The sequence below is a fragment of the Crocodylus siamensis genome, chromosome 2 (genome assembly GCF_052110815.1).
Source record: "Crocodylus siamensis isolate JL-2025a chromosome 2, ASM5211081v1, whole genome shotgun sequence".
NCBI classification, from domain to species: Eukaryota; Metazoa; Chordata; order Crocodylia; family Crocodylidae; genus Crocodylus; species Crocodylus siamensis.
The window spans coordinates 251,079,520-251,105,543 of NC_143396.1; positions in this window are offsets into that span (position 1 = coordinate 251,079,520).

Consider the following 26,024-nt stretch of genomic DNA (forward strand, 5'->3'; position numbering starts at 1 on the left):
ATCCTACCAGGTACTGAAAAAAACAACACAGGCCTCTCTCACACTGAATAAGTGCTTTAAATTTTGAAGTATTGAATAAAAGAGAATGACAGTGACTCCTAACTATTTTTTAAATCTAAAATTTAATTTAACCTTTTTTTATTAACTTTTCTTTCAAGTACCTGGAATGAAAAGTTTCAGTTTAAGCTATATGGAGTGTTTCATGTCAAATGAAATGAAATAATACAGGTTTTTTTTATCTCTTCAAGGAAAAATTAAAAACAAGCAATTGGTTCTGACTGTGTTGCCCTATGGGGCCAGGCTAACCCTCAGGATCTCAATATTGCACTGTTAGACAGGAGGGAATGGTGTACAATTGCACATGCACACATTAAAAATCAATTAGGTGCACACACACACACACACACTAGGTGCATATACACACTCCAGGTGTATGCACCCCCACTAGGCATGCACACACACATACTACCAATCCAGGCACATACACATCCAAAATTATCAGCCTAGGCAAATGCATGCCTATCACCAATTCAAGCACCTACACACACTATACAGACCAAAAGAACTTAGACCAGAATCAATTATCAATACCTGCACAGCCAATACACATACACAGATCACTAATTTGTATATACATGTGAGTTCCTAACTTGAGTGTTGTGATGTGTATGTATGTATGTATGTATGTGCTTGGTGTACTTGGGATACCTCAGGAAAAGTTAAGGTGAGAAAGTGGAAGTGTAGGGAGTGAAAGTTACCAGGACAAGGATTAGAACCAGTAGACTAGAGAGAACTGGGTTGAAGAACTGAGGCTTGGGGGTTATTTTAGGTTAATTGACCTTAATTGATTAAAGGGCAATGCCCAAAGCCTGCAGAACAGGGGAGTGATGCCAGAGAGAAGCCAGCGCAGAGGCTGGGGCCGAAGCTGGAGCTACAGGGGAGCCAAAAGGTAAGCGGGGAGAGGGAAACTGGAACAGAGGGTGCAGGGGAGCTAGAGAGGGTGTGGAGGAAAGTGGGGGCTGGCTCCAGGAACCAGGGGAGGAGCTGCCAGTGCTGGGAGCTGGAGAAGGGCTCCGGCTGCTGGGAAACCTGCGGGGAAATTGGTGGCAGGCCAGAGGACTGTGGGGGAGAAGGGACAGCTATAAAGGGTGTGAGGAAAAGCTGGAGAACACAGAGGAAAGGGGGAAAGAGGCAGGAAAGGTTGGAAACAGAAGGAGGAGAGAGAGAGATGGGGAGAGACAGCAGGAGGCAAAAATGAGTGGGGCTGAGAGCCTAAAAGTGGCAGGAAGAGCTGTGGAAAGACACAGGAAGCAGGTGGTGGGCAGCAGAAATGGGGCCAAGAGGCTAGAAGTGACAGAAATGGTGTGAAGGGCTGCAGAAAGATGTGGGAAGAAGGCAGTGGATGGCAGGAATGGGACTGAGAGACTGCAGAAAGCAACAGGGCCAAGAGGCTGCAGCAGGGGAATAGAGAAGGGACAGAGAGGAGCTGAGAGGTGGCAGGGGGGAAGTTGAGAGAGAGAGAGACTGGAATTTAAGATGTGGAAGGGACCGGGACTCAGTGACATACAACCCAACTTGGGGTTACAAATGACGGTGGTTTTACTGAACAGGGGAGATGGTGACACTATCTTATTGGTTCCTACATTCTCTCTCTCTCTCTGGCAGCACAGGTTGAAGTCTGGGAGGAGAGAGAGAGAGAGAGTCCAAATTGGAGGAGGAAATGTGCAAGTGATATCTACCTATCCCAGGTTGGAAGTTGGTCCTCGATAGCCAGTCAGGGTCTCCTTCAACTCGGTGTTGTCAAGAAGCGGTCACCGGCAGAGCCTCTGGGGTGGATAGGCAGTGTGATGTGGAGCTGGTCTAGTTCAGATAGAAATGGCGTTCTCACTGGGTCTGTCTTCACTGCTCCTTTTTATAGGGGCAGACCTTGTGTGACCCTAGTGACAGGAGGCATGCCCAGGCAAGGGTCAGCCCCTGGTGTACTGAGCATGTATGCTCCATGCAGGGATGTGCAGTTTCGGGTGTCTGTAATGGTGGGGTACAATGGTAGAGTTGCTGGTTCTGCAGGGTCTTTTGTCTTCCAAATTCTGGGTTCTTGTCTCTGGTCCTGGATTAGATTAAGTAGTTATTGGGTTGCATTAAGTAGTTATTGGATAAAATAAGAAAGCAACATTGGGAACAGAATCCTCCCAGGGGAGTGCACTCCTCACTGGGATACAGTTAGGTTCCCTGTTGATTTGCTTTCCTTCCATGCAGTAGCCCAGATGTACAGACAGGATGGAAGATACCTTCAGCCATGTCTATATTGTAACCTGGTTATTGAACACCTTCCTAAAAATGGGACCTGTAATTTCAGATTTCCTTAGGAAAAGGTGGGCCTAGAGAAGTGGGTCTCAATTTTTTTTTGACTCAGGATACCCATTAGAAAATGTGAGTGCTTAGTTTTCTTTCATGTTTGGACTACAGAAAAATGAGAGCCAATTCTTCTGTTGCAAACAACTCAAAGTTCACACCAGGTCTGTCCCGGGGAGCAACTGAGGGGAAAACCCCAGGGAGCCTGGGAGGAACCCGGGGAGCAGGAATGGGGCAGAGATAAGGCAGAAAGAAAAGAAGCAAATACAAAGGTTCTTACCTTTAGATCGAACTGCGACAAAACCGGAAGTGGCGGTGGGACCTGAGCAGCTCGTTAACTGTGCTTTTATAAAGTTGTGGCCAGCTGATAGCAGCAGCTGCAGGAGCCGATTGGGGGAGTTAAAAAGAGCTGTGTGCAAAGAGAAAGGGGAGAGACCAGCAGGAGTGCTGCTGGGGGAAGCACTCTCAGAGTTCCCTCGGAGTGCGGTGGCTTGCAGTCTGCAGCCCCGGTGGAGAGAGCGAGACCTTGCAGAAGGAGGTTGCTGCCAGCAGCGAGGCAGGAGGCAAGACAGCAGAGCCGAGGTGTGGAGGCAGAAGAGGGCTGGAGAGCATTGAGACCTGGAGGTGCCCACAAAGGATCAGAAGAGGTGGCATAAGCCAGATCACCAGATCAGGTGGCATCACAGAGGGCTCAGACAGCCTCAAGGAGGAGCTGTGGGGGAGACATGCCAAGGGGATCCACTGAGAATACAGTAGGCTGACCCCAGACTGAGTCTAGGCTGGTCAAGGGCCTTGGAGGCTGTGGCCAGTGGCAATAGGGCAGGTGGCAGGAATAGGCATATAAGGGGGCGAAGGGCAGCCCTTGGTCACTGATATTTTCTGCCAGTGATATACTTTGTGTTTTCCTTTTTTTTTTTTTTTTACCCACTGTTGGAGGGGTTGGGAGGTATAGAGCACAGACAGGGTTCAACCTGGGCAATGACAGGCAGCTGTTAGGAGGAAGGGGAAGAAGGGGGGAGCATTTAGCCGGACTCCTACAGCCTACTAAGAGAAGGGCACCAAGCCCCAACTATTGGAGGGACATGGCCGAAGACCATCGTCATTCATCAAGGTGGGGTGTAAGGGCGAGGTAGAGGGAGGTGGAGCCTCACAGAAGATTGTCGTCCTGCAGTCCCCCGCATGAGAAGCACCGATAATCAAACCCCGCTACTGTGAAAAGATCAAAGTTGTGACAGGTGAGATTGGGGAGAGACAATTCAGGTTGACAACATCAACTTGCTGGGATCACAGGGATGGACGGGTGGACAACCTGGGGGTGTTTAAGAGGTGGTTAGATGCACATCTTGCTGGGGTCGTTTGACCCCAGTATTCTTTCCTGCCATGGCAGGGGGTCGGACTAGAAGATCTGCTCGGGTCCCTTCCAACCCTAGAACCTATGAAACTATGAAACCTCGAACATCTGGGGACGCATAGCGTGTGACCAGATGTTTGAAACCAGGCAAGTACAAGGTCATAAGTGTTTTTGACATTATTGATCCATATAATTTCTTGGTTTATTTGCAGAACCATGTGTAGTTATTTGCACACCTAGCAATGCTAATACTAGGCAGCACCCTTAAAAGGATATTGAAGCACCCCAAGGTGTTGCAATACCCTAGTTGAGAACCACTGGCCTAAGGCCAATTTTGTTTCCCTGGGTAATGCCTTAACCATTAGTCTAGTTCAGAGGTTTTCAGCCCTTTTGCATCATTGTACCCCTTGGCAGTTGGACATAGAGCAGTGTACCCCCAGTCACTAAGTGTGTGTGCAGACAGATGCCGAGGGGGAGTTGTTGGCTGGATGCAGATCGGCAGCAACCACCATGTGTGAGCTTCCCCCACCCCCTGCATCCAGCTGGGTGGGCAGTGCCTGCGTGATGGTGTGGCAGTGCTCCATCCCCACCCACTCGCAGGCATCCCCTAGGGCTGTCTCAAGACCCCCTGGGGTATGTGTACCCCCAGTTGACAACCCCTGATTTAGTTTTCCAAAGGTAGGAAGCACTATCACCACTTAACTTTGCACTGAAGTCAATGCTGCTGTCTGCCAGCAAGCTTCACTAATGAGTTAGACAGCACAATCCCAAGGTGACAGGAGCACGTGAGGGGTAAGGACAGGTAGAGCCATTTCGAAAGAAGAATATTTCAATAGGCAGCAGGTGTTACATTGTAAATGTTGCTCCAACTTTAACATGGCTTCATCCAGGGTTAAAGTTGGAGCAGTTTTGCTACATTTGTGTCATTCCTGGCTTGTCTGCAAGGAGCAATTAGAATGTAACAGCTGCTTCAGAATGAAACAGCTCCATGCTTTTGTGTGTGTGTGTCCATACTGAAGGCTCTCCATTGGCAGAAGGAGACCCATATCTCCCAGAAACGTATCAAGTGTTGACTTGAAGAGAAAAGGAAGAGAATCTGCCACATCCCTCAGTAATTTGTTTTACAGTCACCCTCACTGTTAAAATTATCTTAATTTTCATATTCTTCTGTCTACATTTTTCCTCCCAATCAGTGCCACTCATAGTTTTCCATGGCTTTGGGAAATTACCATTAGCCCTTTTGAAGCACAAAGTAGATATATATGTTACTGGTTGACACAGTTCTCTGTTTTCTCAAACAGAATGTAATCAGGTCATGCTCACTGGTCTCTGAGCAACCCCCCAACTTCTAGTTCATGCATTGATTGAATATTCATTTTTAAAATTAGTTCTATAGATAGATATCTCCTGCTGGGTGCAATATATTATGGGTTAAGAAGTTAGTACCTCTACACTTTAGAAATTAATAATGTTTTACTACTGCCACCTGAGCCCTCCAGGAGGGATGTCCCAAACTCAAAGGATGCGGAAGTAGAAGGACTGTGGGTTAGGCTACATGGGGGGCAAGGAGAAAAGGATTTGGTGGTAGGGGTCTGCTACAGACCCCCACATCAAGGGGAAGAAATAGATTTGGGGCTCCTGAGGCAACTCTCAGAGACCATAAAAGCTAAAGAGGCGGTGGTCATGGGGGACCTAAACTACCCGGACATCTGCTGGGAGACACAGACAGCAAAGTCCCACCGCTCACGCAGGTTTCTAACCTGTGTACAGGACCTCCACCTGACGCAGGAGGTACATGGTCCCACTAGGGGGAATGCCTTACTGGATCTGGTATTGGCAACGGGGGATGACATAGTAGGGGACCTACAGATCGGTAGCCATCTGGGGGACAGTGATCACCTAAAAGTACAATTCAACATAAGGCGTCGAGTGGGTAAGGTAACCAGTAGGGTGAACGTGCTGGACTTTAGGAAAGCTGATTTCAGCAAACTCAGGCGATTAGTGAAGGATGCACTGCAGAGTAGTAGTTTTGAAATGATGGGAGCCCAAGAAGGGTGGCTGTGCCTTAAGGAAGCTATCCTTCGAGCACAAAGCGAGACGATCCCCGTGCGAGGTAAAAGAGGGAAAGGGACCAGGAGGCTTCCCTGGCTGACCAGAGAAATCCAGGGCAGACTAAGGGCCAAAAGGGGAGCACATAAAAAGTGGAAACAGGGAGAGATCACCAAAGAGGAATATACCTCTTCTGCTCGTGCTTGTAGGGAGGCAGTTAGACAGGCCAAAGCTACCATGGAGCTGAGGATGGCAACCCAAGTAAAAGACAATAAGAAATTGTTTTTTAGATATATAGGGAGTAAAAGGAAGGCCCAGGGAGGAATAGGACCCCTGCTAAATGGGCAGAAACAATTGGTGACGGACAGAGGGGACAAGGCTGAACTCCTCAACGAGTTCTTCGCCTCAGTGTTCCTAAGCGAGAGGCATGACAAGTCTCTCACTGGGAGTGTAGGGAGGCAGCAGCAAGGCACCAGACTTCCATGCGTGGACCCTGAGGTGGTGCAGGGTCACTTGGAAGAACTGGATGCCTTTAAGTCGGCAGGCCCGGATGAGCTCCATCCGAGGGTACTGAAGGCACTGGCCGACATCACTGCAGAGCCACTGGCGGGAATATTTGAATGCTCGTGGCGCACGGGTCAAGTCCCGGAGGACTGGAAAAGGGCCAATGTGGTTCCCATTTTCAAGAAGGGGAGGAAGGAGGACCCGGGTAACTATAGGCCAGTCAGTCTCACCTCCATCCTTGGCAAAATCTTTGAGAAAATCATCAAGGCTCACATTTGTGAGAGCCCGGCAGGACAAATTATGCTGAGGGGAAACCAGCACGGGTTCGTGGCAGGTAGATCGTGCCTGACCAATCTAGTCTCTTTTTATGACCAGGTCACAAAACGCCTTGACGCAGGAGGAGGGGTGGATGTCGTATACTTGGACTTCAGGAAGGCCTTTGATACGGTATCCCACCCCATACTGGTGAACAAGTTAAGGGGCTGTGACTTGGATGACTGCACAGTCCGGTGGGTGGAGAATTGGCTGGAGGGTCGCACCCAGAGAGTTGTGGTGGATGGGTCGGTTTCGACCTGGAAGAGTGTGGGCAGTGGGGTCCCGCAGGGCTCGGTCCTTGGACCGATACTCTTTAATGTCTTCATCAGCGACTTGGACGAGGGGGTGAAATGTACTCTGTCCAAGTTTGCAGATGACACTAAGCTATGGGGCAAAGTGGACACGCCGGAGGGCAGGGAACAGCTGCAAGCAGACCTGGACAGGTTAGACAAGTGGGCAGAAAACAACAGAATGCAGTTCAACAAGGAGAAATGCAAAGTGCTGCATCTAGGGAGGAAAAATGTCCAGCGCACCTACAGCCTAGGAAATGACCTGCTGGGTGGCACGGAAGTGGAAAGGGATCTTGGAGTCCTAGTGGACTCCAAGATGAACATGAGTCGGCAGTGTGACGAAACCATCAGAAAAGCCAATGGCACTTTATCGTGCATCAGCAGATGCATGACAAATAGGTCCAAGGAGGTGATACTTCCCCTCTATCGGGCGCTGGTCAGACCGCAGCTGGAGTACTGCGTGCAATTCTGGGCGCCGCACTTCAAGAAGGATGCGGATAATCTGGAGAGGGTCCAGAGAAGGGCCACTCGTATGGTTAAGGGCCTGCAGGCCAGGCCCTACGAGGAGAGATTAGAGAAACTGGACCTTTTCAGCCTCCGCAAGAGAAGGTTGAGAGGCGACCTGGTGGCTGCCTATAAGTTCGTCAGGGGGGCACAGAAGGGAATTGGTGAGTATTTATTCACCAAGGCGCCCCCGGGGGTTACAAGAAATAATGGCCACAAGCTAGAGGAGAGCAGATTTAGATTGGATATTAGGAGGAACTTCTTCACAGTTCAAGTGGCCAAGGTCTGGAACGGGCTCCCAAGGGAGGTGGTGCTCTCCCCTACCCTGGGGGTATTCAAGAGAAGGTTGGATGTGTATCTAGCTGGGGTAATGTAGGCCCAGCACTCTTTCCTGCTTATGCAGGGGGTCGGACTCGATGATCTATTGAGGTCCCTTCCGACCCTAGCATCTATGAATCTATGAATCTATGAAGTACCCTGTAACAACACTTTTTTTTTTTCTTTCCTCACATTACTGACAAGTGCTTAGGAAACAACTCATCCTGTTTGTGTTATATGAGTAATTGGCCTGTAACATCCTCTCCTCTCCCCTCACCCCCACAAGTAACCCCTCATAGTCTTTGGCAGTTTGTCAGTCCATTGATTCATATGCATTCTAGATCCTGTGGCTCTAAATTAGTACTAACTCTCAAACAAGCAATGGCATCTTTAATATGAAGTTCCATCCATTTATATCTTTCACAACAGGTTGTAGGCAGTAATGTTAATGTTATGGCACACATTTTTAGTAATATCAGTTATATCAATTTTTTTTCTCATCAATTAGAATTTCCAGTTTCTCTCATTTCCTACCCAGACTCATGGCATTACTGCTGTTACCATGCCATTATCAGGTATTACTGCTGTTATCATGTAATAGCAACAGCAGAAATGCCTACCTGTAAGCAATTGGCAGAATTGCTTCTCTTTGCATTCATTGCCATCTCAGTGCACTTTGTTTATGATATGAGTTTCAGCTGCATTTGCCTCCTTAGCAACTTTCCTTGCACCCTTAGTTTAATGCCCACTTATCTGCTTCAGCTGGTCTCCCACCAAGATTAACTCTGCCACCTGTGAGGTGTACAGCAAGGTGACCGAGAAAACTGAACAACATGCTGTGCCTAGAGAAACCAGTTCTGAGAGCTTGGTAACTTTAATCTTTATAATATATTTGTTGGACCACATTTGAGGTATTTTGTATCAGTACCACCCGCTGAACTTAAAATTATTAATGGAAGAAAGGTGCGGGATCACAGGGCTCTTGTTCTTTGATGTTCAATGCCAGATGAATAGCTAAGAAGGTTAACCACAATCATTGTTTTGTATATGTAGATGAGCTCTGACTAGATGACTCCATGGAGCCTTTATCATTCAAATATAGTAAGGTTTCTCTCACAAACCAAGAGTATGCCTAGCCTGTCTGATGGTGATGGTCCCAGAATGAAAGCAAAGTCAAACTGATGCTGGTGTATAGATCATTCCCTAGCACTGCCTAATGTCTGAATTAAATGAGTCTCCCTCATAATTGAAAACAGAAACACAATGGCTAATGGTTTGGAGTCATTTCAGTGTCTAACTGTCTATATTCATGACAGGTTCTTTCTGGATCAGGAGCTTTTGTAATAACCATAGGGTTGCCCTAGGCAATCTGTCACACACACTCAGGGTAGACCTTCAGCTGGTTTAAATCAAGCTAAAATGAAATCCTGGAGCCTAAGTTAAATTACATTGTTGAGGCCATGTCCCACAAATGTCAGCACTGCCTCTTGTTATGTGGCTTGTCTTGAATTATGTATTAATCCAGAAATTCATTTTGAGCCTGGGCAGTAGTGGGGAAAGGACCTGTTCATTGGTTTTCCTTTGGAGGGGCTAGTTCAGTTTCAGGTAACTCCAGGCACATGCACCATTCAGTTGAATTATCCCTTTATAGATAGCTTGGGTTCCCTTCAGAAATTCTTACTGCTCATGATCCACTTCCCTGGCCTCATTGTGGAAGTCCTGCATGTCATGCTAGTATTCTACAGCAGAAGCAGGAGAAAAGGTGGCTGGAATGCTACATGAGAAGTCTAATTTTCAAAAAGACTTATTGTAGCTTAGAGAGGAGTTTAAAATAATATGCTACACAGGAAACAAAAGATTTTTTCCCACTTTATAATGATATCTGCAAAATCTCAGTAAGTGGATGTTATTCTAGGAAGTGAACATCCTACATACTTTAACATAGTTAAGGTTTGTTAAATCTCTAGAGTGAGATGCATTTGGTTAAGATCTCCCAGACTGGAGCAAAGTGGTTATCTCCATGGTAGCAGAGCCGTATCTAGAAGGGCCAAACACAATTTTCTTTTCTTGAGTTTAAGTTAGTGCCAGTTGGATCTGTAGGTGCTAGCTACAGTAGGTCAGGATTTAATTCTAGGCTTCTTAAGCCTAATGATGACTGAAATCATTAGATGTCAAAAACCTTGGCAACTACAGAGGGAAATTAAACTATTTCAGTTGTTCCTGTTTTCTTAGTTAATGGAAACTTACTGCACTTTGAGTGCACAGTAAGAAATGTGTAATAAAACGGACCGTAACAATGTGGTGTAATGCTGATTTTGAAAGCTTGAGCTTTTCTCTTATAAGTGTCACTAACTGAGAGCTAATCAGCTACAAGATCCAACTCCAGCCATCCCAGTTAGCTAACAAGTAGTATCTGAGGTGTCCCAATTAGACAAAATGTAAAGACTATAAAATACATGTATGAAACTGGCTCCTGGTGAGACCTCTTGATTGAAAAGACATCATTATTAGCTCACCTTTGTTAACTAGCACTGAAAATATTTCCAAATACACAGAAATTTGGAGACTTGCAGAAATTGAATATATGTACTTACCTCCAGCAGATCATACCACTGACAGTTGGTGCTGCCTGATTTTCATACATCACTCCAAGTTTTGATCCTGAATGTGATATTGTAAAATGAGTTTATCTCTGATATTGCCTCATATCTATTAAGGACTTCAAACCACATATGTTGAGCTCATAACTATAGGTATTGATAAAATGACAGGACACCATCAGATAACTGAGTGCCATAGATTTGGATTCTGACCTTGACTTCCTTTTAGCCCTGTATCTATATATTCTGTTCCTATCACTATTAACAACTGATCCAGAGGGTAGTGTGACTACTAATGCATAGTGTAAAAATTATGAACTACAATGGAAAAGTTACCATGTTCTTTTAATTAGAATGTGCAGTGTAGTTATGCAATATTAACTGTGGCTGATTAAAAATCTTATTATTTGTGACCTCTAAATAAACTTCACTAAATTACAAAATGATCGACCAGCACAAATTACAGATACCTACAAGATCCTTAATTATGGAATTACTAAACACTATTATACTGAGGGAGATCACAGGTTACTATCCTCTAGATATTCTCTCTAGAGCCCATGCTCACTTTTATAGCAGTGGAAAGACATACGAGTGTGAACTTTTAAAATAAAACCACTATAGGGTTGACAAGAAAAAGTGCTGTCGTATTACCTATATGCTTTTTTGTAGATAAGATTGTATTAGGCCATGGAGAGGCTTTATATCTATAGTGTTACCAGCACTGCTACCCTTTCAAGTGCTAAAAAAACTGGAGTAGTAGAGATGGAAACAGACACAATGTCCTCAGCCAAGGCTCCAGGCTGGAGAGTAGGGGTGTGCAAAATTTTGCCTGGCGTTTCATTTCAAAGCCGTTTCAATGCGTTTTGAGCTTGAAACAGCACAATCAAAATGAAACAAAAGCCTTCCAAACAGCTTTGAAACAAAACAAGGGAACTTGAAACATTTCAAAATGTTTCAAGTTTCAAAGCCAGGCTAGCTGGCTTCAGTGCCGGTCTTAGGTTGCAGCCCCTGCGCCTCCTCCTCCAGAACTTGCTCCTCAAGTTCTGGCTGCATTATTCCCCGCACCTTTTGGTTTACGCACACCCCGTCCGTCGCCCCACTAAAGCCCAGGACCTACCGGTCAACCTCTTCCTGGCACTGGCCAAGCTCGTCATCTGGTGGTCCAGGCAGGAGGCTCTGGCCAGGAAGGCTCCCAGTGCCCTTGGGGCGTTTTTCCTCGGTGTCCTTCGCGCGTGTCTCCGGGCAGAGTACCACTGGGCAGTAGCCGCTGGTGAGCTCCCTCAGTTCGCGAGCCGGTGGGCACTGTCTGGGGTGCTCTGCTCGGTGTCCCCCAGGGGAGCACTCGTTTTGAACCTGAGACCCGCACGAGCACACCCTGTTTTCTCTTTTGTTGCCCCCATAACTTATTGGTGTTTTTACGGCGCTGGTCGCCCTGCCCAGTGGCGGCCCCAGGGCGGTTTTAGGCTTTTAGCTTTTTTATGCTTTTATGCTTTTAGCTTTTAGCCTTTTAACCGCCAGAAGACAGCGAGCTCCAGACACCTGGAAGGATCCCCATCCTGAACTGTTTTAATTGATGTCTTCTGGTGCCGGTCACCCTTCGCTGCAGCAACATTGAAGACCAGTGGGCCTCACCCCTTTGGGGGTGGTTTTGACTGTAGGTCCCTGCCCACGCCCCATCAGGGGTGCGGACGCTATGTTCACTACTGGCCGCCATCCGCAGGTGGCCCAAAGGAACTGGCGGCATTGCCGTGTTACGGTCGAGGACATCAAATAGTCCCAGGTTGCAGCCCCTGCACCTCCTCCTCCAGAACTTGCTCCTTAAGTTCTGGCTGCACTATTCCCCACACATTTTGGTTTACGCACACCCCATCCATTGCCCCACCAAGGCCTGGGACCTACTGGTCAACCTCCTCCTGGCGCTGGCCAAGCTCGTCGTCTGGTGATCCAGGCAGGAGACTCTGGCTGGGAAGGCTCCCGGTGCCCTCGGGGTGTTTTTCCTCGGTGTCCTTCATGAGCGTCTCCAGGTGGAGTACCACTGGAAGGATCCCCATCCCGAACTGTTTTAATTGATGTCTTCTGGTGCTGGTCACCCTTCGCTGCAGCAACATCGACGACCAGCGGGCCTCACCCCTTTGGGGGTGGTTTTGACTGCAGGTCCCTGCCCACACCCCACTGGGGGAGTGGATGCTATGTTCACTGCTGGCTGCCATCTGCAGGCAGCCCAAAGGGACTGGTTACAATCAAGGACATCAAATAGCCCCAGCCAGCAGCACCTGCCTCCTGTCATCTGGCAGGCAGATCGGGGGCTCGCTCACACCCCTGGGAGGGCTGTGGGGGCTGTGCTGGAGCCCTCCCAGGGGTGTGAGCCCCCGATCTGCCTGCCAAATGAGAGGAGCTGGGTGCTGCCACCTGGGACCAGTGCTGGGAAGTTTGCTGCTGCTGCCAGTCCCAGGCAGCAGCACCCACTCCTCTCATCTGACAGGCAGCTCAGGGGCTCTCCCACACCCCTGGGAGGGCTTCAGGGGCTGTGCTGGAGTCCTCCCAGGGGTGCAGGCCCCTGATCTGCTTGCCAGATGACAGACTGATGCTGGGCACAGCCCGCACCCAGTCCCAAGAAGATCGGTGCTGCCACTGGCTCCAGGCAGCAGCACCCAGCTCCTGTCACCTGGCAGGCAGATCCGGGGCATGTACAACCAGGAGGACTCTGGCACAGCCCCCATAGGCCTCCTGGGGATGCTGGTGTGCCCCTGATCTGCCTGCTGGATGACAGGAGCCAGGTGCTCCTGCCTGAGGCCAGCAGCAGCCAGGGCCATCCCTGGGGATGCAAACTGGGGCAACTGCTCCAGGCCCTGTGCTTTGGGGGGCCCCACAGAGCTGGGCAGAGTGGTCATAGTGACTGCACCATTGCTGCCTCTGGCTTCATGTCTGGCCACTCACTACCCACCCCCCTGCTCCTGCTGCCGCCACCAGTCGCAGCAGCTCCTTTGTATCCAGGGTATGCTGGATCAGGATGGGGGCAGGTCCCTGCACAAACTGATTTGACCCAGGCCCTGCACCCTCCTTGGGTTGAGGGTGCAGGGCCTAGGGCAAATCAGTTTGTATGGGGACCTGCCCCTAATCCTGTGCACCCTGGATGTGGCTTCTTTTGAGGTTTTGATGCTGCTGCTTTTGCTGTTTCAGTGTTTTGCACATAGGTTATTATGGGGAAACATAAAATACAGCAGGCAGGCAGACTGGAGGCTTGCCTGCACCCCTGAGAGGTCTGCAGGGGCTGTGCCAGAGTCCTCCAATCTGCCTGCCTGGGACTGCCTGATTGGGCAGCACCAATCTTCCAGGCAGCAGCACCCAGCTTTTCTCATCTGGCAGGCAGATTGGGGGCCCACACCCCTGGGAAGACTCTGGCACACCCCTGCAGCCCTCTCGGGGGTGTGAGCAAGCCCCCTATTTGCCTGTCTGCTGCACTTTATATTTTCCCATAATAACCTATGGGCGAAACATTGAAACAGCAAAACAGTTTTGATGAAATGAAACAGAACAATGCTTTCAAAATGAAATGAAATTCAAAATGAAACACTGTTCCACTGAAAAGTCAAAATGAAAGTCGAATCAGAATGGTGCTGTTTCGCACAGCCCTACTGGACAGCGATAAAGTTGTAACAAAGGTGTGTTCTCCAGCCATGGACTATAATAGGAGGTTGCTTGGCTTTGTGCTACTTCTCTCCCCCTATGGGACGAAAGGGGACCTGTCAGTGGGTATGTTTCAGTCCAGTGCCTTGGTTGTAACCCTGCTGTCCACCCCCACGGAGATGTGAGTATGCTGTTTGTGATTGGGCACCAACCTCAGGTCCCTAAGGGCTGCCAGCTACCCTCCCCTTCCTCCCCCTCAGAACTAGGAGACCAGAGGGTTCAGTGACTTTCCACCCCACTCTCCATGGGAAACTTCTTGTCACATTAAGGTGCACTGTACATACTGTATGTGCTGCTACAAAATGTAATGCTACAGAGAAGTTGATTTTTCATCCAGCGTAAGTACTGTAGTGCTTCTGCCATTATTGTAATGCAACAGAGGGCATGCACATCTGTCCCCTCAACTTTTTCAGTTCTACGGATGAAACACCTGCTATGGCCTTAGGTAAAATTTTTAGTACCTGAACATATGAACAACACTTCAGGTTTCATCTTTGCTCTGATCTTCCCTGGACTTGTTTACTAAATTGTTTGAACATTCTGATATGTTTAATTATTGGTGCCATCTTATAGTTTGAGTCCTTGACTTCAACATAATGATTAATAAGAAAATCCTTAACAGTATTGTTAATAGCATTCATACAGAATAAAGAAGAGGGTCAAACATGAGTTTTCTAGGCACAGCATGAAAACATTTATCTAGAACTCCAGAAGAGAAGAGTTGTAAGTAGAGCAGAGAAGTTATTTGCATTTCTAGCCAGCTTGCGTCCTAGGCCTTAAAGAAATTAGTACAAAGTGTGAAATAATGCCAAAAGAAGGCTGTGTGTTTAAAAGAATCCTTCTGGGAAGATTTTAGAAACTGTCTTAAAGGAACATTACAAATGCAAAAACCTATAATGGAGCGATCCATTAAAACACTTGTTTCATCTGGTGCAGTTTTCTGGTTATGGGATGTATGTATAATAACTGCCTTTAATGAGAAAAATGTATATTCAGTATAGTTCAACTTCTGGTTTTGCATTGGGCATAGGCAAACAAATCTAGTAATAATTGTTCTTGTGCGCAAGACAACAACTCAACAACCTAAAAATACATCTCTCGTTTGCTAAATTGTTCTGGAAAGGTAGCAGCTTGTAAACTCTGTGAAGCCTGTAGTGATAGCATCTTCTTACCTAAATTGGTAACAGGACCACATTCTTTTTGCTTGAATACCAGCACAACTCATGACACCAGAATTTTATCCAAAGTGTAGAAGATTGATTGGAAAAAGTACATTTAGAAATGTTCTTACTACTTATACCATCCTATATACATAAGAAACCAATTTGGGCCATTTAATCATTTAGCTGGGACAAATCTATGCAGTTTTAAACAAAGTATTTGATATGGTCCCACACGGGAAATTATTATTTAAGATAGAGAAGATAAGGACTAACATGAAATTTATGAAGTTGATAAGGCACTGGCTCTAACAGAGACAACTATGGGAGATACTGAAAGACAACTAGTGGAGTTTCTCAGAGCTGTCTTGAGAGCTCTACTTAATATTTCATTGGTGGTGCCTGTAGGTCTAGGTCTAGATCTAGGTGCCAGCTAATGAAATTGGTAGATGATATAAATTTGGGAGGCAACATTGAGGAGGCCTGGATTATCATAAAGGAAGAATGAGGTGACCTTGAGGTAGGCACTAATAGAAATTCAATGAACTGTAAATGTACAAAGTGCAAGGTTATGCACTTAGGAACTAGGAGCAAGACCTTTTGCTAGAAAATGGTGGCTTACTGATTGGAGACAAAATGGGGAGAAAAGGGATCTGGGTTTGTTGATTAACTGATGACTATGAGCAACTAATGTGATGTGACTGAAAGATAAATAGAATTCTAGAATGTATCCAGCAAAATATTTTTGATGGAAATGCGAAAGTATTGATGACATTTTACCAGTGCCTTGTACAATGGTATTTAATCTGTTGCACAGTTCTAGTCACTTGCTTCAAATTAATCTTTTTGAATACAAGTACATAGAAAGACTACTAGAATAATTAGGGGAATGGAAAGCCTATCGTACATATGTTGATTTAAAAGAGCATGGCTTGTTTAGCTTATCAAGATTACACATTATAAACACATTTGGGAATAAGTACCTGAGACAGAGATTATTTAAGTTAAAGGATAATAATGGCACACAAGCAAATGGATATACACTGGTCTTGATGGAGCCTGACCTTTTAATGGAAGGAGATGATAGAATAAGGGTGATCCTGGAGTTAGGAATAAAAAGTGTGGTCTGAGGTTTCAGCTACTTGTTTTATTTGTGTAAACAAGTGGGGGTTGAAAGGAGGCTTGATGTCACCTGCATGTAAGCAGGGCTACCCCTAGGGGGAGCAAATCAAGGTGACTGCCCCAGGCCTCGTGCTTTGGGGGCCCCCACGGACAGTGCTGTACAGGCCCCACCACAGCTGCCACGTGCTGCTGCCACTGAGCACTGCTGGCTCTGGCTAGCGGTGGAAGGGGAGGTAACAGGGCTCAGCTCCCCCAAATGGAGGGCAGCAGCAGGCATAGCCTTAGGCTGCATGTGGGCTGCTGCAGCAGGGGAGGGGCGGGCACACTCAGCTACCCTGCACTCACAGCCAGCCCAGCTTCATGCAGGCAGTTAAGTTTCTTTTAATCTTCTTTATCACCCTGGGCTTGGGCAGGGAAGGGGTGGTTGAGACCCCCCCCCCCCAGTGCAGGAGAGAGTGGGGTAGGGGAAGGGTGAATCATTCACCCCAGCCCCTGCCCCTGACCACTTTCTGCTGCACAATGGGGATTGTCCCATGACCTGGCCCAGCCGGGGCCCCATTCACCATGACTGGGGCCCTGGCTGGGCTGGGTTGGACAATCAGAGCCTGAAGGTTCCTTCAGGAGAGTGGGAGGGTGGCTCCCACTGCTGTGCACATCATGGGGAGACAAGGACGGGGAGGGGAAGGGGAAGGGAGAGTTCCATCTGCCTCCTTGCTCCCCTGCGCCACACATCTGTACAAGATGCTGGGCTCCAATTGTCTTATGACTGGCCTAGTCAGGGCCCCAGTCATGGGGATCAGGCCCCAGCCAGGCTGGGTCATGAGACAATCAGAGCCTGGCAGCCCCTCCAGAGGCATGGCACTGGGCAGCCAAGGGGACAGTGGAGGGACATGTGTCCCCTGGATCTTTGCACAGAGCAAGGGCAGGCCACAGCTGTGAGCTGCAAGGTATGATCTTCTCCTTGCCTCTGTGCCTAGCCACTGCTCCTTCAAAAGCGGCACGTCATCATATTCCTTGCTGCCTGGCCCACCCAGCAGTTGGACGCACATGACAGCGCCCGCTGCTTTCAAAGCAACAGAAGCAGGGAGGTGCAGAGGCAAGGAGACTTCTGGCCCAGAGGTGCAGCTGAGGCTGGCCCCCCCGGGTAGTGTGCAGCTGGGGCCTGGGCAGGAAGATGGCCAGGGATGGGGCTGAGACTGGTGCCGCCAGGGCCGGGAGGCAGCTGGGCCTGTGTGGCATGGTGCCAGGCAATGCCACTCCCCCCGTGGCCCTTTCCTCCCTCCCTACAGACCTTTGCATTGGGGGGTGCATATGTTTATATATGTGTGCACACAAGTTCAGCCCACCCAATTTTTTTTTTCTTTCTATGCTGCTCGCTCGACCCCCACCCCTGGGCCCTGATCAGATTGATATGCCCTGGACCCTGCACACCCCTAGGGATGGCTTTGTATGTAAGTGACATGTCAAGTGGCATGTAACTTCTTGATGGTGCTGATGATGCATAGTAGGACCTTGTGGCTGAGGCTGAAACTAGAGAGAAATTGATTTCAATATGCAATGTGGCATTCCAGTAGCACTGGGGAGGTTGAGCATTACAGTGCTTTTAACTTTTAGGAGGGCAGGCTTATCATACCTTGGGGGTCCTTGAGCTAAGTTTAATGTCTCCTTGAGGACATGGCAGAGCTGTCCAACTCACCTTGTCCCCTAAGCCAAATCCTAACCATGGGGGTCCCTGCAGGCTGGATCCAGCCCAGGATGCCAGGACCTAGTGGCCATGGCAGCTCTAACTCCACCCTGGAACATGCGGTGACAATAGCTCCAGCTTTGACTGACTTAAATTATGTGGTGGTGGCAACTCCAGCTCAAGCACAGGGCATGTGGTGGGGACTAGCATCCAGGAAGGTAGGACTGCAGCAGTGGCAACAGGCGAAGTGGACAGAGGGCAACCAAAGCAAGGCCTTTTTTTGCCTTCTTGCCACCAATCACAATGTACACTGGTGCCCAAAGGCTCTAAATTCTGTGGCCATTTCCCCCTCCCCCCAAGCCATGTCAGCTAACTTCCAGTGGGCCAGAAATGGGCTGTGGTCTAGATCTACACTATGGACTGTGTTTGATACCTCTGGCCTCGAGTTTACAGAATTTGAAGGAGTGGGTGTACAAATAGAAAAGGTTAGGCTGGATATTTGTGACAACCTTTTCTCTTGCTTTTATTCTTTTCTGCTTAAGCTTTCAATATAATACATATAAAGTAATTATAATAAATCTGTTAATGTCTACCACTGACAGGTCTGTGTACTACTGGTGGTACGCATACCACAGATTGAGAACCACTGTGCTAGTGCAAAGAAGAAATATTTTTCCAGCTTGATGCATAACCTGGCTTCAGGGTTTAGGATTATGAGGTTCCAGCCCTCCCTGAAAAGCATCAGAGATTGGTCAGGTCATGCTGATGTTCCTAGTACTTGTCCCAGGGGGTTGATAATAAAGGGGCAGGAGACCCCTCCCACAGTGTGGGTCATGGCGGGTACAACCCATCACAACAACAAGAAGAAAAGCCCTGAGAACAGTGCACACTCACCTTCCCCAGGGACAGCTGGGCTGGACGAGCCACAGAGGGGTGGAGCACCTATGTGATTTATCAGCTGCTTTTCTCTGTGGCTGGGGACGGTTTGGCCCAATGACAACATCAAAGAATGCCACCCAGTGGAAATAAAAGCCAGTGGCAAGAAATCAGCTGGGGGGACGCAGCAGGGAGGTGGCTGCAGGACCATCCCCCGGGCCAAATTGAGACCTCCCAAAGTTTACAAGGAGGGGCTGGAGAGGGACCCAGCAGAAGGTTCCAGGGCTTGATTTAAAGGCCCACATCACCTCAGACAGTGAGGGAGTCAGTCCAGAGGAGGATGTTGAGGGAAGGCGAAGCCACTGAATGCTGAGTGGGGAGTGGGCAGAGGCCCCTCCCTGAAATTTTGGTTCTTAATTTATCTTTCAGTTTATTTTGGAGCCCCAGGGCCAGAGAAAAGGCCAAAGGACAGATGCTGAGGCCTGAGCGCCTGGGGCTGCTCAGAAGATCCTGACGCTGATAGGGTAGACCCATCATTGAGGCCATCTGATCACCCCAAGCACATCCAGGCAGTGGGGAGGAAGGCTGTTACAACCACCAAGGGCCAAAAGACAGAGAGGGAGTGGGACACTACAGCAAAGCAGAGTCAAACTGTCCATTTCTTTGGCGGTCCCAATAGGCTGGTGCATAGCTGGGGTGTAGGGGAGGTGGAGCCCCAGGAAAGCCAGCTAGTGATGATGCCCAGTGCATTCCCCACTGCAGAAGGGAATCCCACTACTGAACAGAATATCCACGATGTGGCAGGTGAGTATTGGGGTATCCTCCGGGGAGAATGTGACCACACATCATGACAGCAGGCATTGCCTCCATGACAGACCCCTAGAGCATGCTCCAGGGCCTCATGGGAGAGGCTCCATGAAGTCAGACAGGCACACTACTATTAAAAGTTTTCAGGTGCCTAGTAGTTGGATTTTGCTCACATGTTCAGTTAAACCAGAGGGTTGGTTAGCCTGATTAGTTTGAAGTCAGGCAGACAGCAGGGCAGGGGGGCACCTTAGAAACTAAGAGCTTCAGAGAGGCATGAGTTTTCATGGGCAACAACCTATTTCACCAGATACTATGAGTTAAACTAGCGGTATTCAACTGGAGTGCCATGAGACCCTTTCCAGGGTGTGAGAGAATAAACACTGTTGTCAGGTGAAACTGCCAGATATGACTCATGCAAAGTTAGATTGGGAAGTGGCAGTGGCAACAGCATGGGTCCCTGCCTGCATTAGATTTATTAGGAGTCTTGCCACAGCCCATGCTGGTCCAGCCCAATGTGCCTTTCGGAAACAAAGACATGCAGTACACTTCCATATGGTGGCAGTGGCTTGTTGTCACAGGGCAATTAGGTGCCCTGTTCCTAAGTAGTGAAGAAGGGTAGCTGCCAATCACCAGGGGAGCCCAGGTGATGGTTGCCGGGACAACCAAGCTGGTCATGTGACCAGAAGGGGGCAGGGCCAGGCCTTTATAAACAGCCCAGGCCAGAGCCTAGAGAGCAGTCCCCTTCTGGCAGCCACAGGAGCAGAGAGAGAACCCTAAAGGAGGTATGAGGAAGAGCCAGCATGGCGCGGAGTTGGTACTATAGCCTGGAGGCTTATGTTGTGTTACAGCCAGCTGGCTTATAGTTTTGTTTAGTTATTGTTATACCAGAGGACTGGGTGAGGCTGTAGGGGTGCGAGGAGGCCTCATGGGAACTCCCCAGTAGCTTGGGGGTTCCTGGTGCCCTGCGTGGGCAAACGAGTGGTGCCAGGGACAGCACAGTTGTTTGGCACCGGGTGGCGCAGAGCCGGTGATTATAGAAAGACCAGCGAAGGCAGAGAAAAACCACAGGAGCGGGCGGATACTAGAGAGGAGCCCCGGAGAGGGCATGTTTAGAGAAGCAGCCCCAAGAGGGGCATGGGTTATTGACAGACACCGCAAGAGGGGTGCAGCCTAGAAGGTGTCCCAGAGGGTCTCCACTGCAAAGGGAACCCCGGGGAACCAAAGGGGCCAGGTAAGGGGTAGGGGAGCCTAATTAGATACTTATTATTGTCAGGATCCCAGAGAGGCCAGGTAAGGCTTAGGTCGCCTGAGTCTAATTGAATACCTATTATTGACAAGAACCCAGAAGGGCCAGAGAGGCCAGGTAAGGTTCTGGCCACCTGAGTCTAATTAGATACTTACTATTGACAGGATCCCAGAGAGGCCAGGCAAGGCTTAGGCCGCTGAGCCCAGTGGGCAAAGTACCACCAGTAAGCCCGATAGGGCTAAGGAGTAGAGGGGCGCTAGGTTTGCGAGACAAGCCCAGGGGGCACCAGAGAAGGGGCGTCGGGCATGTGACAAGCTCAGGGGGCGCCAGGCAAAGGGCATCAGTTGCATGGCAAGCCGGAGGGCGCCAGAGAGGGGCGTTGGTCGCATGACAAGCCCGAGGGCATCAGAGAAGGGCGTTGGTTGCGTGACAAGCCCAGGGGCGCCGGGCAGGGCACAGAGAAGAGAAGGACCTGACAACATCCGGAAGAGCTGCGAGGCTTGGGGCATAATAAAGGGGAGGTAGGAGGCACGCATAGCCCTTAAGGCTGGGGTGTATCGAGTCACCCCATACGGAACAGGGGATAGTCCAGCAAATACTGTGTATTAGGAGATAAAAGGCAGCCTCCCTAATTGAACCGTTTAACAGCAAAGACGTGGCGGGCGAGGATAGAGGGTGCTGGATTGCCTAATTGACATGGTAGGGGGGCGCTAGAGGGATCACGGCCGCTCCTAGACCCCATGCCGTGACACTTGTGCTTGCTTTGGGTTTATTGGATAAACCTAATGGATGGAGGAGCTTCTGCTGTTGCCACAGCCCTTCCCAATCTGGCTTCACATAAGATGCATGGGGCAGTTCCACCTGGTAACAACGGTGGCATTCCAGTTTAGAACCACTGAAGTAGACTGAGGCAGTACAATAGTATTGCCTCACCTGGGCTACTGCCAAATTCAGAAAACTATGGAGGGCTTAGAACCACCGAATTAAACCAATATCCAGATTTGGGTTAAGCAGGAATTTTTCCCAGGTAAGATTGTCACAGATCAAGATCTTTTCCTGCTCTTATTTATTTATTTATTTTCCTTTCTTCTGTAGTACGGGGCAGGACCATCATTTTCTAACATCATCTAGGCATATTTCACCTCTCTAGTTCTCCACCACTGCAGAGGCCAAGGCATTTTAGTCACCTTGGTCTCTCTCTGCCTGTGCCGCACTTACAGTGTTTGAGGCTTTTCGTGCACCACTCCCGGCTTTTCTTCCCCATATGCAGAGCAGGGATAGAGCCCACATGTCCTAGCTCCCAGCCATACCCCTGCTTATCAGCCAGAGCTGTGTAGGCAAGAAACAGTATTAAACCTTAACGTGGGACTGCTCACAGCACCTTCTAACTTTAACATGGCTTAACATTCCACAGATTTGGAATGGTTTAAATGTAATGTACAACTTCACAAATAAAACTTTTCACTATCCTATGTTAGATAGCAGCTCAAGCTCTCCTCTCTCATCTCTCCTGAATTATGAGAAATTTGATCTTTGACTCTGGAGTCAAATTTTATACCTTGAGCCCATCTCTATAAACCTCTTTTTTCTTGGCAGGTATGAATTGGTTCTAACTCTTTTATTTGTAGAAATACTGTCTGTACAATTCCCAGAGGAAGTGCTGTTTACCAATTTCCAGTTCTATAATAAGAGCACTGAAGTGAAAGGGTACTCACTGCGGAGTTACTGGGCTGACAAAGAGTGTAATCTTGATTGCAATACTAGCTTCTGGCACCATGCAGGGATGGACTAAATATAAAGCTAGCATAGGTGAAGATAGCAAGAGCAAGTTAAATCCTTTTACAATTTTCTCTGTCAAACCTGGTTAACTGTGTAGAACAGTACAGCATGCTGAAGGCCTCTGCTGCCAGGCGTGGTAAGTTTACCATGTACAAGTGGTCTGAGAGATTAAAACTGGCATTTTCAGAGAGACTAGATCCTCTAAGGCTTGTTTGAAAATCCTTACCTGACTCAAATCCAATTACACCTTTTGACAGGTAACTAGAACCTATATGCAGCTAAGTTAGGCATCCAAGTGGCCCACTGTGCAGATATCACATTCTACCCCCTCTGGGAAGATGTGTCACTCAGTGTAAACTGCAGGGAGAAAAGCCCTGGAGAAGGGCAACACACATTTCCTAGAGCAGTGCTCTAAGTACCAGCCCCTGGACAAGGAATGCAGACAGAAGTCAAGCTGTTTCCTGTAACTCAGAACACTTTGCAGGACGCATTCTGAGTTACAACAATCCCCTGGACCACACACAAGTTCACTGTTGGTTCCAGAGGGGAGGGGCATCTAGCTGCCAGCTGTGAGCCCACAGCCCATTTCCCCTAGCAATGGCCCCTGCTTCCTGCCATGCTGCCAAGTTTTCAGAATGGGAAGAGAGAAAGGGAGCAGAGGGAGTTCATTTTAGGGGTTCCCCAACTGGCATTGGAGGGTGGGGGTGGGTGAATTGGAGTCCCCCAGTTTGGGGGGGCTCAAATACCCTCACTTCACCATCTAGTGAGGGCTGAAAACCCCCCAAACCAAATTCCCTCTTCCCCGTTCCCATTCTGAAACCAGTAACAGGCTGGGAGGCAGGCAGAGAAGGAGTTACAGAAGACATTCTTTTTTTTAAACCTCTTCATCTGACCCTCGTGCAATGAGGGTTCAGATTTTCACCTGATCAGCCATTTCTGAAGCTGCCTGCAGCCATACGCTTTTTTGGTCATGGCTATAAACTGCTTTCTGTGGCCAGATTGGTCAAATATTGTCACTTCTGTCTGCACCCTATGTGTCACCTAAAGTGTTCGCCAGCCCTCTTCTTTAGAGCTGGCCCAATGGGCAGCCAAGAAGGAAGGATATATAGGGCCAGAAGGAGAACAAAGGGAGTGTTCATTAGTGGGAATAGGCACTATGTTGAAAAAGAAGAATCCTGGGGTCTGGTCCTGGTCCCAGTAGGGTAGAAGCTAATCCTACTACTGTTGTCTATTCATTTGAGCCAATTGGTATTAAATGCAAAAGTTCAGAAATACCATTTAGTGTGTATGTGTATATGTGGGAAAGGTGGAAGGAGGTGGGAAGGAGGAGTGGGGGTGAAAGGAGGGCCTGGAGCAATAACTTGACTCTAGAAAGCTTCTCTACCTTCATGACCAAAGCTCACCTCACTGAGCAGCTCTCTCTTGAGCTTTTGCTCTGCTTCTGGCCCCAACAAAAGAGTACAGTATTATTAGCAATGACTTGCCTGGAACCTGGTATTTAGGCTGGAACCTGGAATTCCCATGTCCTGGGCTTCTGTCCCTAACCATTAAGATATTACCTAGAATTTATGCATTATCCTGGAGAAATGGATTCACTGTAGCACAAAGTAACTGGAGTGGTTCCTTTCGGAGCACATTCAAAAGGACAAGGTAAATTCTGCAGGAGGGTGAAGGTTCTCATATCTGTGTAAGTTGCCAAAATTTTTGGTGAAAATAGGGTACTGGGCCTTGGTTCAGGAACCAACCCCCCCTTTCTAACATTGTTTCTTATGAGGCAATTGGTTCCAAGTTACAACAAATCAACTTGAGACACAGTTTTCAGGAACCATTTGTGTCATAAGTCTAAGGACTGCCTATTGTCACGCTGCTGTCCAATCGCAGCGCAAGGGACCGGCATGGAGGGGTTAGAAGGGCCGGTTAGCTCTCTATGGGATGGTTAACGCAAGTCCAGCTCATGTCACCTGAAGAGACTGAAGGTGAGGCAATAGTCACGGAGGCGGAGAGTAGTTGAAGGTAGAGGTTTATTTACTCACAGTGAGCGCTGAGGGGAGAAACAAGATGCAGAGAAGTAGACTGCTAATCATGTCGGAGCCGGCAATGAAGCAGCATTCAGCAGTTGCTAATTGCGAACGGGAGGTGGAAGCTAGGTGATCAGGCTAGTGTCCCTTGTGATCATCGAAGCGGGTGATGAACAACCTCGCTTGGGTGCAGCTGTGTGCTCCCTTATATCACTCAGATGATGTGCTCAACAGTGAGCTGGCTGTTTCACCTATTACCTCTCAGGGTTCTGTGTCCCGGCCTTATTTAGCATTCCAGACGAGCTGACCTCACCTATGTTGGTGACACTCTGATAACGAAAGTAATGGTATGGCAGCGTTTGTTTTACCCTTTTGTGATGGTTGCGGGGAAGAAGGGCGGGGCTCGCCATCGTGGTGCCTCGTGCATCGATGCCACCATTATGGCGTGCGTGTGACACCTGTATGTGGCAGAGCCAAGGACTGAACCTAAATCACCAAAATCCAAAACCTTGATCTTACAGCCCATCTTGTCTCTGGAGAAATTATTTATATTAAGATAAAGTTTAATTTAAAAAGCATTTTACAATGCTTCTTTGTAATTAGTGTTTACTACTCGATCAGCTAGGAGGGCAAAAGCAGGATTAGAACTTAGGCTGGTGACAAAAAGTAAGGACAACAAAAAGTCCTTCTTCAGGTATACAGGGAGCCAAAGGAAGGCACAGGATTGCATAGGATCCCTACAGGACAAACTAGCACAATTGGGGACAGAGAGGATGGGGACAAAGCTGAGCTCTTCAGTGAATTCTTTGTATCTATATTCCTAGACACAGACCAAGATAAATCTCCCAACTGGACCGTAAATAGACAAAGGAGGGACTGTGTCCCACTAACTGTTAGCACAGACTTAGTGAAGGGGCACTTGGAGGGGCTGGATGTGTTCAGATCAGCAGGCCCGGAAGAACTTCATCCAAGGCTGCTGAAGGAATTGGCCAGTGTCATAGCAGAGTTGCCGGCACAGCTCTTTGAGCACTCGTGGTGCTCTGGTTAGGTCCCAGAAGACTAGCAAAGGGCCAGTGTGATCCCTATTTTCAAGAAAGGGATCACACTGGCGAGGAACCGAGAAACTATAGGCCAGTTAGTCTCACCTCTATCCTTAGGAAAACTGGAAAAAAGCATTAAGGATCACATTTGTGGAAGCCCAGCAGGGGAAATAATGCTGAAAGAGAATCAGCACATGTTCATTGCAGGAATATCCTGCCCGACTAACCTTGTTTCTTTTTATGACCAGGTCACAAAATGCTTAGATGCAGGAGTCGAGGTAGATGTCATCTACCTAGACTTTAAGAAGGCCTCCAATAT